This window comes from Aegilops tauschii, chromosome 4 (assembly GCF_002575655.3).
Source record: "Aegilops tauschii subsp. strangulata cultivar AL8/78 chromosome 4, Aet v6.0, whole genome shotgun sequence".
In the NCBI taxonomy this organism is placed as follows: domain Eukaryota; kingdom Viridiplantae; phylum Streptophyta; class Magnoliopsida; order Poales; family Poaceae; genus Aegilops; species Aegilops tauschii.
Window position 1 is genome coordinate 78917152 of NC_053038.3, and position 16254 is coordinate 78933405.

General features: G+C 48.2%; 1 long non-coding RNA gene across 2 annotated transcripts; it reads right to left on the reverse strand.

Moving 5' to 3' along the window:
• Positions 1-5288: 5288 nt before the first annotated feature.
• Positions 5289-7815, reverse strand: LOC120962770 (uncharacterized). 2 transcript variants are annotated; one of them, XR_012181410.1, is made up of 3 exons: positions 7559-7768; positions 7228-7353; positions 6402-6941 (listed from the first exon to the last, which is right to left on the reverse strand). It is a non-coding gene; the product is annotated as an uncharacterized lncRNA (long non-coding RNA). The 2 variants fall into 2 exon arrangements; XR_012181411.1 differs by lacking the exon at positions 7228-7353 and having other exon boundaries at positions 5289-6941; positions 7559-7815.
• Positions 7816-16254: the final 8439 nt, after the last annotated feature.

Below are 16254 nucleotides of genomic sequence, written 5' to 3' on the forward strand. Positions count from 1 at the left end.
TTGAGGAGAGAGGAGGCAGTCGCGTCAGGTGGAGGTGCGCGCCCCCCAAGCCCAAACCGAATTGGACTAGAGTTGGGGGTGGGTGGGGGGCGGCCCCCTTTCCTTCTTCTTCTCCTTCTCTTTCCCCCTTCTCCTTGGAATAGGAAGGGGGGCGAATCCTACTTGGACCGGGAGTCCAAGTAGGACTCCCCCCCTTGGCGCGCCATACCTTGGCCGGCCTCCTCCTCCCCCCTCCTTTATATACGTGGAGAGGGGGGCACCCCAAAGACACACAAGTTTCTCTTAACCGTGTGCGGTGCCCCCCTCCACAGTTATAGACCTCGGTCATATCGTCGTAGTGCTTAGGTGAAGCCCTGCGCCGGTAACTTCACATCACCGTCACCACGCCATCGTGCTGACGGAACTCTCTCTCGGCCTTGGACCAAGAGTTCGAGGGATGTCACCGAGCTGAACGTGTGCTGATCGCGGAGGTGCCGTACGTTCGGTACTTGGATCGGTTGGATCGCGAAGACATTCGACTACATCAACCGCGTTACTAAACGCTTCCGCTTTCGGTCTACGAGGGTACGTGGATACACTCTCCCCACTCGGTGGTATGCATCTCCTAGATAGATCTTGCGTGATCGTAGGCAAAAAATTTGAAATACTGCGTTCCCCAACAAATATACCGCCGTTGACCATGATGATAACACATATATTTCTACCCCAGCGTGTAGGGCGGTAGAAAAAGGGTCAGAGCCAAACAATTTTACAAACAGGGGTCAAACTGTGCTAAACATTCAAGGGCAAGCCAATATTTTGGTAGGGTCGGCTTTGGTGACAATCCAAATGCACGCTTAGATATCTGGGTGTTTAGTTAGTTGTGTTTCTCATAAGCCAGTTACAAATGTATACATTGTTGAACCGATGAAATGTAAGAAGAAGTTGCTGGATTACATAATTTTCAATTTCAATCTGCTCTACTACAGAGTAATAGACTTTTCAAAACAATTTGAAGTGAAGCTCAGCAAATCACATTAAACTCAAACTGAGCCTCACTGTCGCTAACTTGTTTGACACGGAATGGTGGCATACTGACATGATAGTTACTCCCGATTCATAAGGCCTACTTACATCATTTTCGACTTCCCTGACCCTACTCCGCAGTGACTTATTCGTAGAAGATCCCAATGCTCGTTTGATGGATCCTGAAACCAAGGTTATTGTGTGCCATCCTTGCTATTTACTGCTCCTTCTGTATTAGCTCCATTTTCTGAAATTGGCGGCGTTTTCCTGCAGGAGCTTTACCCTAGGTCATGGACACAAGAGGAAGAGAACATCTCAAGAATGTATGCTCAATTCTCTTTATAATATGTTCATTATTTGCTTGTGTATCTACAAAACATAAAAGAAATGCCTAATGTGTCAAGTGTTTCAGGAAGTAGTTTTGATAGAGGATTTGGTGTTCGGAGCTGGCTCATGCTTGACAAGTCATTACTTGTATTAAATACTATAATACGGAAAATTAAATAATGTGGCAAAGTCTCTACTCCTATAAAAGACTTAATTGGTGATGATGGTGTGTCTGCCGTTCGTCGTTTCTGACCATTAGATCTGCATCTAATGACTGCGATGTAAGTTGTGGCCTTTTTGCAACAATATCCCACTTCTCTGCTTCAATTTCTTTATTTTTTTCTATAAAAGACTCGGTTGGTGATGATGGTGTGTCTGCCATCCGTCATTTCTGACCATTAAATCTGCATCTAACGACTATGATGTAAGTTGTGACCTTTTTGCAATAATATTCCACTTCTCTGTTCCAATTTACAGAAAACCCCTCCTAACTTCACCGAATCCACAATTTCAACTTCTGGAGCGACCTCCTCACTTCACCTGGCGATCGAAAAGCGTTCGGGAGCGAGGCTGGCTTCTCCCAGCTGGGAGGCCAGAAGCCTGTTGGGCGCTCCTTTTGGGTTGGCTGGAGGCAGCCCATTAGGTAGCAGATTTCTTTTTTGTACAAAGTTGTGATGGCTTGGGCTGGTTTGGGCGAGGGTTCTCGGCCTTCGGGCTCCTGCTGCTGGCTCTGGCGTTTGTCTCGGGCATCAACGGCGTCCGGGCGAGGTCGCCATTGCCATGGGGTCGCTGCTCCAGGCCGGTGGCGGGAGGAGTGCCGCTGAGCACGGGATCCAGCGGGAACGAGGCCGGGATCGCCGGATCTGTAGGCGGAGTTGGGGATCCGACCGACGACCGGGGGTTTTCTGCATATTTGTTGTACATGTACATGTATATATATACTGGCCTTTGGCCTCATGGGAATACAATTTGCATATTCTTAACATGGTATCATATCCTAATTTTTAATCACGCGCAACGCAGTGCTTGATCCTCTCCCCTCGCCTCCTTGCCGGCTGCCGCTGTTTTTGTCTCTATCTGCGGTCGTGTTCCTCTGCTCCGGCTGCTGCCTACCACCCTGCTGGCCCACCCTTCCACCTAAACCTCCCCGTCCGGTCAATGCCCGATCCAGGCGGTGGCCCTCCTCAACTTCGCGTTCGCTCCATGCCCGATCTAGGCGGCGGCTCCCATTGTGTCCCTGACCAAATTCAGCGGGCATCTCCTCTCGATCTAGGGTTCAAGCACCACATGTCTCCTCCATCAGTGTGCGTCTGGATCTAACCCAAGTGAGCAGGTGCATGCGGTGAAAATAGAGTTCATGCATGAGTTGGTGGATGTTAGAGAGCTGCTTGCAAGGCCTTGGCTTTTTGGGGATTTCAACTTGCTAGTTAACCCTACCGACAAGAGCAACTTTGCTGTTAATAGGCGCAAGATGGCCCGGTTCTAGTCGAAGTTAAACACTTTGGAGCTCAAGGAAATGCATCTGAATGGGACGAGATTCACATGGTCCAATGAGAGGGAGAAACCAACCGTAGAGAAGATTGATCATGTGTTCTGCACGAACTCGTGGGAGGAGGCGCACCCCTCTAGTTTCTTCATGGCTCTGGGTATGGCAATATCGGACCACTGCCCAATTCTGGTGGTCTAAACGCGGACATAGCATGGGTAGACGCTTCAGATTTGAGGCCTTTTGGCCTCGTGCGTAGGGTTTCTTTGAGATCGCGGAGAATGCGTGGAACTCTATCATGGCGAATGGGAATCCTTTTGTGGTACGTACTTGATATAAAGCTTAGGGCGACGGCGAAAGGATTGCAGAGTTGGAGCGACCGGTGGAGGTAATCTCCAAGCTGGACAAGGCGATGGACAGTAGAGAATTGTCGACCAGGAATTTAGTCTGAGAAAGCTCTTGAAACGAAAACGGCTAGGATTCTGTTCTTTTCAGAGAACAATTGTGAGGCAGCACTCGAGGATGCTGTATCTGAGGGAGGGAGATGCCAATACTAGTTTCTTCACCAGCATGCCCGACACCGACTAAGGAAGAATGCCATTACAACCTTGCGATAGGAGGACATTATCTTGACTAGTCAGGAGCAAATTACCACGGCGATGGACGATTTCTATGACAACCTCTTTGGCCGGGCACTAGAACGGGAATACACCTTGGACTTGGGGCTACTTGGCATCCCATGTAGGGATCTATCGCATTGGAGGTAGTCGTCGAAAAGGAGGTGGAGAAGGTGGTCAAGCTATGCCTCTGGATAAGGTCCCAGGGCCGGACGGGTTCACAGGCCGTTTCTTCTCGACATGCTGGCACAGCTGCTGGTCCAAATTTATACAAGACACAAAGTAAGGTTGCAACACAATGGGCCCTATATTGGGCCGTATATCCACACATGATTTGTAAGCAGTAACCTTGTGCGATGCTTCCATTTCGCCTACCAATTTGTTTTCTAAAACTGTGTCCGATGGCTCCATGCTTGCCTTGAATAAACCATATCCCACACGTATATTTTCTAGAGAAACTGCGTGCCTCGTTTTCATCTTGAATAAATGGTGTATGGAGCTAGGGCCGGTGGTGAAAGCGGATAATTTTTTCGAAAATGTACTAGGAAAAACATTCAAATATATCAAATATTGCATTATAGACTAAATTAACATAAAAATTACTCCCTCCATCCCGAAAAGGTTGTCTCAAAGTTGTCCAAATTTGGATGTATCTAAACACTAAATAGTGTCCACATACATCCAAATTTGGACAATTTTGATACAACCTTTTTGGGACGGAGGGAGTACTTAGTATTTGGAGGGCTCCATTCAGAACATTTCAGCCCTTACAAAGATATACAAGGTGCTCAAAACATCGACATATAATTTGGAACGGAGTGACTATAATAATTAAACTAATTCGACCGCTTGTGAGCGGAGTTGATGTCGACGTCGCACTGGGTGTCGTCAATGCATGGCTGGCTGGAGCCCAAGGCCCTGGCAACATCGTCGTTGGCATTGCACTTCTTAGTGTCGATCTTCTAATGCTTGGAGGGTGGGGCAGCGTCACCCTTGTGCTCCACATTGCAACGGCGCTCCTTGTCCATCCTTGGAGGAATCTCCGAAGACTTCTGAACCAAAGAGTGCATGCATGCTTGCATGCAGTTCCGTCAGGTAGGCCCATACCATGCGAGACGCGCGCATTGTGTTGGTGGCGATCGTCGGCGAGCTCTCGAAAAAAAGGGGTCGTGAGCGCTACTGTCGGGAGCGTTCGCTGTGCCTGTTTTTGCGTTGGTTCTCTACCCCTTTACGCCAGCTCGTGTTGTTCGGTTGGTTGTTCAGTTAACCGAGATGAAAACCGAACATACCGAATTATATTCGGTTAGTGGACCTGAAAACCGTTTTTTTTTTGTGACAGAAGAAAAAACCGAAAATTCGGTTAATTCAGTTTCGGCGTCGGTTCGGTCTTCGGTTCATCGGTTTTTATGCCCATCCCTACATGGACCGGTTGACATGGGCGGAGCTAGTTCAGGACGTGGGTGTACAAATGTATACCCACTATTTTAGCAAAATGCTTGTATAATCAGGTATAATTCATGTATATAACACTATACATAAATAAACTTGAGTAAAAGTTTTTTACTGGTCTATGTACACCCATTGTTCAGATGTTGGCTCCACCATTGCCGGTTGATGATCACGACTGTTGCCATCAGATTAACCATACACAGCACCAGGATGATACGAACTGGTGCCTGCAGTCCCTGAGTGCCTGTGATGAGGCATGTTCGTAGTACGTGGCTGTGGAGTTACTTGGCCTGCACGTACCATTGAAGCTTGAGATTGCATGCGTCTAAGGATGTTGGCATACTATTGGTGCTACTCCCACAAACTATACTACTATTTAGTTTGGGAATTGGAAAATGGACATTGATCGAGTGAAACTAAACTGAGGACAAACATATTTTTCCCATCGATCACAAGATCCCTCTAGGTTCCATAACAATGTGTACATAAGAATAAATAAAGAGATCATCCTAAGATCAGTTCAGGAAGAGGCCTGAGCCCAATTTTTTTCATCATTCTTCTCACCACCATTTTCTCATCATCGCTCCATGGACATGTTTGCTGCCCGACCATCCGCCAATCCTAGAGTCCGATGTACCGAACATTGCCATCCTTCAGCAAAACAATGCATTGCAACGATGTGCACACCCTCACAACATACTTCAAAAGCCATATGTTACGCTGCGTGTATCCAATCATGACCAGCTCCTTGAGGTGATGGTGTCGAAGCTCATTGCCTGATTTCGACCAATTCATCCCGCGCATGCAATCTGGCTCCATTTCTGAGTGGGGCACGTGGATGTGCAGGACCTCAAGAAATGTCGAGGCCATGTGGAGGCCACGTGTCCATGAGATATCCCAATTTGAAGGCATGTCAGCGACAAGGAGCTTTTTCAGGTGTGGCAACTTCCTCTCTAGATGACTGAGCTTTTTCAGGTGTGGCAACTTCCTCTCTAGATGACTGGGCCGAATCCATGTTCTCCGCCCAATAAATCGGATGACAAGGTTCGTTATGGTGGGGGACATACCAAGGAACGAGTCGAACTCATCTATCCATCGTGCTGCCACTTTACTATCATCCTCTAGAGAGAATGAGAGGTTAATGTCCATGAGGCTCGGAACTGAGCCAAATAGAATCTTTGAAGTGTGGGTTAGGCAGCACGCCAGGCGGACAAGCATTGGGAAGTCGCGCAGCTCGATCACAAAGAACGAGCACTCTTCCAGGACGAGCTCCCTGATATGTGAACACGGCGCGTCCACCACCAGAGTGGTATGTGCACAGCAGCAGAACGTGAGGTGAAGCACTTGCAGCCCGGTGCAGTCTTCGAACACCCTCTCATACATGGCGACGGGCGTGGAAGCAGACATGTTACGCAGGATGAGCTTGGTGAGCGTGTTGTAGCTATGCAGCGGTGGCAGTGCACAGTACTTGCCTAGCGTCAGGCTGCGAAGGCAAGACCGGAGGTTGAGACAGTTGTGGGGGAATCTGTATGTCTGCGTCTGATCATAACCGGACGATTGCCTGACGACAACCTACCGCAACATTGATCAGGCGGTCCACACAGATGCTATTGTATGTGCGAAAAAACTCAAGACAGAGGGTCTTCACGTGCCGGTCATGGCCACTGTCTGCTTCTAGGAAGCTCGTGATTCCATTGGTGAATGACCTGATTGTGTCGATCTCGCATCGCGCCTTGAGACCGTCGAGTGTCCTGGCCAAAGTGGCGTCACACGGCAAGTTGCGCTGGCGAAGGGCGACGGTCCGTTCGTACTCCAGCGGGAGTATGTCACTCACCCTGAAGTCGAGCACCGACAGCTCGCGGGGGATGCGAACCCATCGCTTGGCTAGGACGGCCATGGAGAGCACTGTTCGGGTGTCCAGCCTGCTTACTATGAGGAGGATCAGATCGTCATGGAGAACGCTAAGGCGGTCCTCGCCGCCAGACGTGCGAGGCCGCACTCAATGCAACATCGGCATGGCTTTCGTGGCAATGGCAGAGCAGAAAAATTCGGAGTTCCTGTGCCATATAAAAAAAATATCAGCATCAAATATAGTACACAGTCTTACTGAAAAGAACAACATAAATAGGTTTTACAATAAATATTATAGCTCACCAAATAATATGTTTAGAGTTAGCAAATACAAATAGTTAGGAAGAAACAACAGTCTTAGGTAAACAAAAATAGTCTCTTCATTTTTGACAATTGTACAGCATAAGTAACACCAAACTAGCATAAGAACCTAGTGAATTGACACAAAACAGAAGAGTGGAGGTGATAAAACTGCTCGATGCATTGGCATACCAGAAAGAAATCGAATGGTGGGCGCACTTGTCAAAAGGAAAAATATCGCACATATGAACAGCCAATTGATTTTGATTCACAACATTGTAGTTGAATCGTAAGTCTCGAATCTGCGTGATTATACAACTACAACAAACACAAGAAGAAAAAGCCAGAAATAAGTTGGGGATTCCGAAAATATCAGCAACGCAATAACAATTAAAACAAGTAATGTAACACTTGGGCTTGGACATTGGGGATTTTAGGGCAAAAATGGGGGCAGCAGGCCGGGCACAACAATACAGCAGGGCATCAGGCAGTCGATAATATGAAGATGCGGAAGCCGGCTTACCAACTCCTCGTAGGCTGCTCTGGTGCTCGCCGTGCTGTCTCTGGTGGCGCGGGCGCGGGACCGAGCTGCGACGGGCAACCTGCCGGCGAGGGGAGGCAGGCAGGGGGGGTTGGAGGTGGAGGAGGTTTGGCCGCGAGGGGCCGGCGCGGTGCGGGCGGCGCCGGCGACCGCTGGAGGCTGGGGCCTGAGTTCGGGATCCCGATTTGAGGCACTCGTCCCTCGTGTAGGAAAAAGTATATATCGACTGGGCTAGCTGTGCAAACAGAACTGTACTCACTCATTCCTGATATTCTAGGCGTACTAGGATTAGCATCAAAATTAGCGCATCGGTGGTTATGTGAGCCATCGTATACACGAGGGAGGCATCCACGAGTAGGAAAAAAAGAGGAGGCACGCACGATCTCCTTGGACCTTGTCTTGTCTTGGTTGACGAGTATATGATATAGGAGTATTAAATTTTTTTGCCCAAAATTCTGGGTGGACCACGGCCTGACAAACATGAGTGAATGATATAAGTAACACACAAGACGACCCACTAGGGTTCTTAAGATTATAATGATAAGGGTGTGGATGACGATGGCGATGACAGTGGTGATGATGATTTTTTTTAAAAAGGAGGATCACCCTCTTCTGTGCATCTGGGCGATGCATATGGCCACTTTATTAATTATTCTCATAAGACCTTAAGACTAAAGTAAAAGCACACTAAGACTAAACCCATCGTCTAAGCAACAAACTGTCGCTACACCTATCCAGTTGATGAAGGGGCGCAGATAGCCTGGGCCTAATACCAAACAGACATCGCAGCCAAACCTAACATTTAAGACCTGAGGACCCATCCAGGACGCCTGCCGGGCATGGGTCTCGCCGGTCCGGCGTGCTCTCAGAGGCCGCCGCCGCCAACTGCCACCGCTCCATCTTCAGAACTGTACTGATGCATCAAGCTTGCTCGGTCTAGCTATCGTCAACGCCACCACGGCGCCCAACGGCACATCCTCCCTGCGCGCAAACAGATGAGCACGTCGCGGTCGCCACTGATACACCTCAGCACCATGCTGCCAAGTACCACCAGCCGACACAGCTTGAAGTCTTTGGAGAATCTGTCGTGCGTAGCACCTGCCGACCAGGCATGACAAAGTGTAGCACCTGTCGGTCAGGCATGACTTGACATCTCCACCGAAGCTCCGTGCAAGACGAAGCCGCTTCACCTCCTGCCTCTGACTTCCAGCGCTGCTCCACAAACGATGCTCCCAAGAGAGAAATGACACCGCAGTGCCGCCATCGTCCGATCTGGAACACCAGATCATAGGGTTTCCCCCAGAGCAGCACGAGTGGGTCGACAGTAGTTACACGACGCCATCAAGGTAACGGCGTAGAACGCCGCCATCGCCTGCCAACGGCTCGGTTTTCACCGGCAACCATGTTTCCCCAACTCGCAGCCGGGACTAGATGATGGATCCCGAGATCCGACCACCAAGCCTCTGGCCGGCCATCTATGACGAAGAAGATGACCACCACCATTGGCCAGCGAGACGACGCGAGATGAAGTAGGGCGCCGCCAGCGTGCGTCCTGGCCAGCACCACCGGCGCTCGGCCCGTCCTGGACCACGCCTCATGACCGAGGGCAACGGCAAGCGCTGCCATGACGAGGACGCGGACCGGAAGCCCAGATCCGGCCCACCCGCGCGCCGCCACTGTTGGGAATCGTAGCATAATTTAAAATTTTCCTACGCTCACCAAGATGCATCTATGGAGTCTACTAGCAACGAGGGGAAAGGAGTGCATCTACATACCCTTGTAGATCGCGAGCGGAAGCGTTCCAATGAACGTGGATGACGGAGTCGTACTCGCCGTGATCCAAATCACCGATGACCGAGTGCCGAACGTACGGCACCTCCGCGTTCAACACACGTACGGTGCAGCGACGTCTCCTCCTTCTTGATCCAGCAAGGGGGGAGGAGAGGTTGATGGAGATCCAACAGCACGACGGCGTGGTGGTGGATGTAGCGGGGCTCCGGCAGGGCTTCGCCAAGCTTCTGCGAGAGAGAGAGGTGTTGCACGGGAGGAGGGAGGCGCCCAAGGCTTAGATGTTGCTGCCCTCCCTTCCCCCCACTATATATAGGGCCAAGGGAGGGGGGGGCGCAGCCTTGCCCCTTCCTCCAAGGAAGGGTGCGGCCAGGGGGGAGTCCTTCCCCCCCAAGGCACCTCGGAGGTGCCTTCCCCCTTTAGGACTCTCCCTTTTTTCTTATCTCTTGCGCATGGGCCTCTTGGGGCAGGTGCCCTTGGCCCATATAGGCCAAGGCGCACCCCTTACAGCCCATGGGGCCCCCCCGGGGCTGGTGGACCCCCTTGGTGGACCCCCGGACCCCTTTCGGCACTCCCGGTACAATACCGATAAAGCGCGAAACTTTTCCGGCGACCAAAATAAGACTTCCCATATATAAATCTTTACCTCCGGACCATTCCGGAACCTCTCGTGACGTCCGGGATCTCATCCGGGACCCCGAAAAACTTTTGGGTTTCCGCATACATATATCTCTACAACCCTAGCGTCACCGGACCTTAAGTGTGTAGACCCTACGGGTTCGGGAGACATGCAGACATGACCGAGACGCCTCTCCGGTCAATAACCAACAGCGGGATCTGGATACCCATGTTGGCTCCCACATGTTCCACGATGATATCATCGGATGAACCACGGTGTCGAGGATTCAATCAATCCGTATGCAATTCCCTTTGTCAATCGGTATGTTACTTGCCCGAGATTCGATCGTCGGTATCCCAATACCTTGTTCAATCTCGTTACCGGCAAGTCTCTTTACTCGTACCGCAATGCATGATCCCGTGACTAACGCCTTAGTCACATTGAGCTCATTATGATGATGCATTACCGAGTGGGCCCAGAGATACCTCTCCGTCACACGGAGTGACAAATCCCAGTCTCGATCCGTGCCAACCCAACAGACACTTTCGGAGATACCCGTAATGCACCTTTATAGTCACCCAGTTACGTTGTGACGTTTGGCACACCCAAAGCACTCCTACGGTATCCGGGAGTTGCACGATCTCATGGTCTAAGGAAAAGATACTTGACATTGGAAAAGCTCTAGCAAACGAAACTACACGATCTTTTATGCTATGCTTAAGTTGGGTCTTGTCCATCACATCATTCTCCTAATGATGTGATCCCGTTATCAATGACATCCAATGTCCATAGTCAGGAAACCATGACTATCTGTTGATCAACGAGCTAGTCAACTAGAGGCTTACTAGGGACAGGTTGTGGTCTATGTATTCACACATGTATTACGATTTCCGGACAATACAATTATAGCATGAATAATAGACGATTATCATGAACAAAGAAATATAATAATAACCATTTATTATTGCCTCTAGGGCATATTTCCAACAGTCTCCCACTTGCACTAGAGTCAATAATCTAGTTACATTGTGATGAATCGAACACCCATTGCGTCCTGGTGTTGATCATGTTTTGCCCTAGGGAGAGGTTTAGTCAACGGATCTGCTACATTCAGGTCCGTGTGTACTTTACAAATATCTATGTCTCCATTTTGAACACTTTCACGAATGGAGTTGAAGCGACGCTTGATATGCCTGGTCTTCCTGTGAAACCTGGGCTCCTTCGCAAGGGCAATAGCTCCAGTGTTGTCACAGAAGAGAGTCATCGGGCCCGACGCATTGGGAATCACCCCTAGGTCGGTAATGAACTCCTTCATCCAGACTGCTTCCTGTGCTGCCTCCGAGGCTGCCATGTACTCCGCTTCACATGTAGATCCCGCCACGACGCTTTGCTTGCAACTGCACCAGCTTACTGCTCCTCCATTCAAAATATACACGTATCCGGTCTGTGACTTCGAGTCATCCAGATCTGTGTCGAAACTAGCGTCGACGTAACCCTTTACGACGAGCTCTTCGTCACCTCCATAAACGAGAAACATATCCTTAGTCCTCTTCAGGTACTTCAGGATATTCTTGACCGCTGTCGAGTGTTCTTTGCCGGGATTACTTTGGTACCTTCCTACCAAACTTACGCAAGGTTTACATCAGGTCTGGTACACAGCATGGCATACATAATAGACCCTATGGCCGAGGCATAGGGGATGACACTCATCTCTTCTATATCTTCTGCCGTGGTCGGGCATTGAGCCATGCTCAATTGCACACCTTGCAATACAGGCAAGAACCCCTTCTTGGACTGATCCATACTGAACTTCTTCAATATCTTATCAAGGTATGTACTCTGTGAAAGACCAATGAGGCGTCTTGATCTATCTCTATAGATCTTGATGCCTAATATATAAGCAGCTTCTCCAAGGTCCTTCATTGAAAAACACTTATTCAAATAGGCCTTTATACTTTCCAAGAATTCTATATCATTTCCCATCAACAGTATGTCATCCACATATAATATGAGAAATGCTACAGAGCTCCCACTCACTTTCTTGTAAACACAGGCTTCTCCATAAGTCTGTGTAAACCCAAACGCTTTGATCATCTCATCAAAGCGAATGTTCCAACTCCGAGATGCTTGCACCAGCCCATAGATTGAGCGCTGGAGCTTGCATACTTTGTTAGCATTCTTAGGATCGACAAAACCTTCCGGCTGCATCATATACAACTCTTCCTTAAGGAAGCCATTAAGGAATGCCGTTTTGACGTCCATCTGCCATATCTCATAATCATAGTATGCGGCAATTGCTAACATGATTCGGACGGACTTCAGCTTCGCTACGGGTGAGAAAGTCTCATCGTAGTCAACCCCTTGAACTTGTCGATAACCCTTAGCGACAAGTCGAGCTTTGTAGATGGTCACATTACCATCTGCGTCTGTCTTCTTCTTAAAGATCCATTTGTTTTCTATGGCTCGCCGCTCATCGGGCAAGTCAGTCAAAGTCCATACTTTGTTTTCATACATGGATTCTATCTCGGATTTCATGGCTTCTAGCCATTTGTCGGAATCCGGGCCCGCCATCGCTTCTTCATAGTTCGAAGGTTCACCGTTGTCTAACAACATGATTTCCAGGACAGGGTTGCCGTACCACTCTGGTGCGGAACGTGTCCTTGTGGACCTACGAAGTTCAGTGACTTGATCTGTAGCTTCATGATCATCATCATTAACTTCCTCCCCAGTCGATGTAGGCACCACAGGAACATCTTCCCGCGCTGCGCTACTTTCCGGTTCGGAAGGGGTGACTATCACCTCATCAAGTTCCACTTTCCTCCCACTCAATTCTTTCGAGAGAAACTCCTTCTCTAGAAAGGACCCGTTCTTGGCAACGAAGATCTTGCCTTCGGATCTGAGGTAGAAGGTATACCCAACAGTTTCCTTAGGGTATCCTATGAAGACGCATTTTTCCGACTTGGGTTCGAGCTTTTCAGGTTGAAGTTTCTTGACATAAGCATCGCATCCCCAAACTTTTAGAAACGACAGCTTAGGTTTCTTCCCAAACCATAATTCATACGGTGTCGTCTCAACGGATTTCGACGGAGCCCTATTTAAAGTGAATGCGGCAGTCTCTAAAGCATAGCCCCAAAATGAGAGCGGTAAATCGGTAAGAGACATCATAGATCGCACCATATCCAATAGAGTGCGATTACGACGTTCGGACACACCATTTCTCTGAGGTGTTCCAGGCGGCGTGAGTTGTGAAACTATTCCACATTTCCTTAAGTGTGCACCAAACTCGTGACTTAAATATTCTCCACCACGATCTGATCGTAGGAATTTTATTCTCCTGTCACGTTGATTCTCAACTTCACTCTGAAATTCCTTGAACTTTTCAAAGGTTTCAGACTTGTGTTTCATTAGGTAGACATATCCATATCTACTTAAATCATCAGTGAGAGTGAGAACATAACGATATCCTCCGCGAGCCTCAACACTCATTGGACCACACACATCGGTATGTATGATTTCCAATAAGTTGGTTGCTCGCTCCATTGTTCCGGAGAACGGAGTCTTGGTCATCTTACCCATGAGGCATGGTTCGCACGTGTCAAATGATTCGTAATCAAGAGACTCCAAAAGCCCATCTGCATGGAGCTTCTTCATGCGCTTGACACCAATGTGACCAAGACGGCAGTGCCACAAGTATGTGGGACTATCGTTATCAACTTTACATCTTTTGGTATTCACACTATGAACATGTGTAACATCATGTTCGAGATTCATCAAAAATAAACCATTGACCAGCGGGGCATGACCATAAAACATCTCTCTCAAATAAATAGAACAACCATTATTCTCGGATTTAAATGAGTAGCCATCTCGAATTAAACGAGATCCAGACACAATGTTCATGCTCAAAGCTGGCACTAAATAACAATTATTGAGGTTTAAAACTAATCCCGTGGGTAGATGCAGAGGTAGCGTGCCGACGGCGATCACATCGACCTTGGAACCATTCCCGACGCGCATCGTCACCTCGTCCTTTGCCAGTCTCCGTTTATTCCGTAGTTCCTGCTTTGAGTTACAAATATGAGCAACCGCACCGGTATCAAATACCCAGGAGCTACTACGAGTACTGGTAAGGTACACATCAATTACTTGTATATCACATATACCTTGGGTGTTGCCGGCCTTCTTCTTGTCCGCTAAATATTTGGGGCAGTTCCGCTTCCAGTGACCACTTCCCTTGCACTAAAAGCACTCAGTCCCGGGCTTGGGTCCATTCTTTGACTTCTTCCCAGTAACTGGTTTACCGGGCGCGGCAACTCCCTTGCCGTCCTTCTTGAAGTTCTTCTTACCCTTGCCCTTCTTGAACTTGGTGGTTTTATTCACCATCAACACTTGATGTTCTTTTCTGATCTCCCCTTCCGCTGATTTCAGCATTGAATATACCTCGGGAATGGTCTTTTCCATCCCCTGCATATTGTAGTTCATCACAAAGCTCTTGTAGCTTGGTGGAAGCGACTGGAGGATTCTGTCAATGACCGCGTCATCCGGGAGATTAACTCCCAGCTGAGACAAGCGGTTGTGCAACCCAGACATTCTGAGTATGTGCTCACTAACAGAACTGTTCTCCTCCATTTTACAGCTGAAGAACTTGTCGGAGACATCATATCTCTCGACCCGGGCATGAGCTTGGAAAACTAGTTTCAGCTCCTCGAACATCTCATATGCTCCATGTTTCTCAAAACGCTTTTGGAGACCCGGTTCTAAGCTGTAAAGCATGCCGCACTGAACGAGGGAGTAATCATTAGCACGTGATTGCCAAGCGTTCATAACGTCTTGGTTCTGTGGGATTGGTGCATCACCTAGCGGTGCTTCTAAGACATAATCTTTCTTGGCTACTATGAGGATGAGCCTCAGGTTCCGGACCCAGTCCGTATAGTTGCTGCCATCATCTTTCAGCTTGGTTTTCTCTAGGAACGCGTTGAAATTGAGGACAACGTTGGCCATTTGATCTACAAGACATAGTGTAAAGATTTTAGACTAAGTTCATGATAATTGAGTTCATCTAATCGAATTATTTAATGAACTCCCACTCAGATAGACATCCCTCTAGTCATCTAAGTGAAACATGATCCGAGTTCAACTAGGCCGTGTCCGATCATCACGTGAGACGGACTAGTCAAGATCGGTGAACATCTCCATGTTGATCGTATCTTCTATACGACTCATGCTCGACCTTTCGGTCCTCCGTGTTCCGAGGCCATGTCTGTATATGTTAGGCTCGTCAAGTCAACCTAAGTGTATTGCGTGTGTTCCGAGGCCATGTCTGTACATGATAGGCTCGTCAACACCCGTTGTATTCGAACGTAAGAATCTATCACACCCGATCATCACGTGGTGCTTCGAAACGACGAACCTTCGCAACGGTGCACAGTTAGGGTGAACACTTTCTTGAAATTATTATAAGGGATCATCCTACTTGCTACCGTCGTTCTAAGCAAATAAGATGCAAAAACATGATAAACATCACATGTAATCAAATAGTGACATGATATGGCCAATATCATCATGCTCCTTTGATCTCCATCTTCGGGGCACCATGATCATCTTTGTCACCGGCACGACACCATGATCTCCATCATCATGATCTCCATCATTGTGTCTTCATGAAGTTGTCACGCCAATGATTACTTCTACTTCTATGGCTAACGCGTTTAGCAACAAAGTAAAGTAATTTACATGGCGTTATTCAATGACACGCAGGTCATACAAAATAATAAAGACAACTCCTATGGCTCCTGCCGGTTGTCATACTCATCGACATGCAAGTCGTGATTCCTATTACAAGAATATGATCAATCTCATACATCACATATATCATTCATCACATCTTCTGGCCATATCACATCACATAGCACTTGCTGCAAAAACAAGTTAGACGTCCTCTAATTGTTGTTGCAAGTTTTTACGTGGTTTGTAGGTTTCTAGTAAGAACGTTTCTTACCTACGTATGACCACAACGTGATTTGCCAATTTCTATTTACCCTTCATAAGGACCCTTTTCATCAAATCCGTTCCGACTAAAGTAGGAGAGACAGACACCCGCTAGCCACCTTATGCAACTTGTGCATGTCAGTCGGTGGAACCTGTCTCACGTAAGTGTACGTGTAAGGTCGGTCCGGGCCGCTTCATCCTACAATGCCGCCGAAACAAGAAAAGACTAGTAGCGGCAAGAAGAATTGGCAAACTCAACGCCCACAATTTCTTTGTGTTCTAC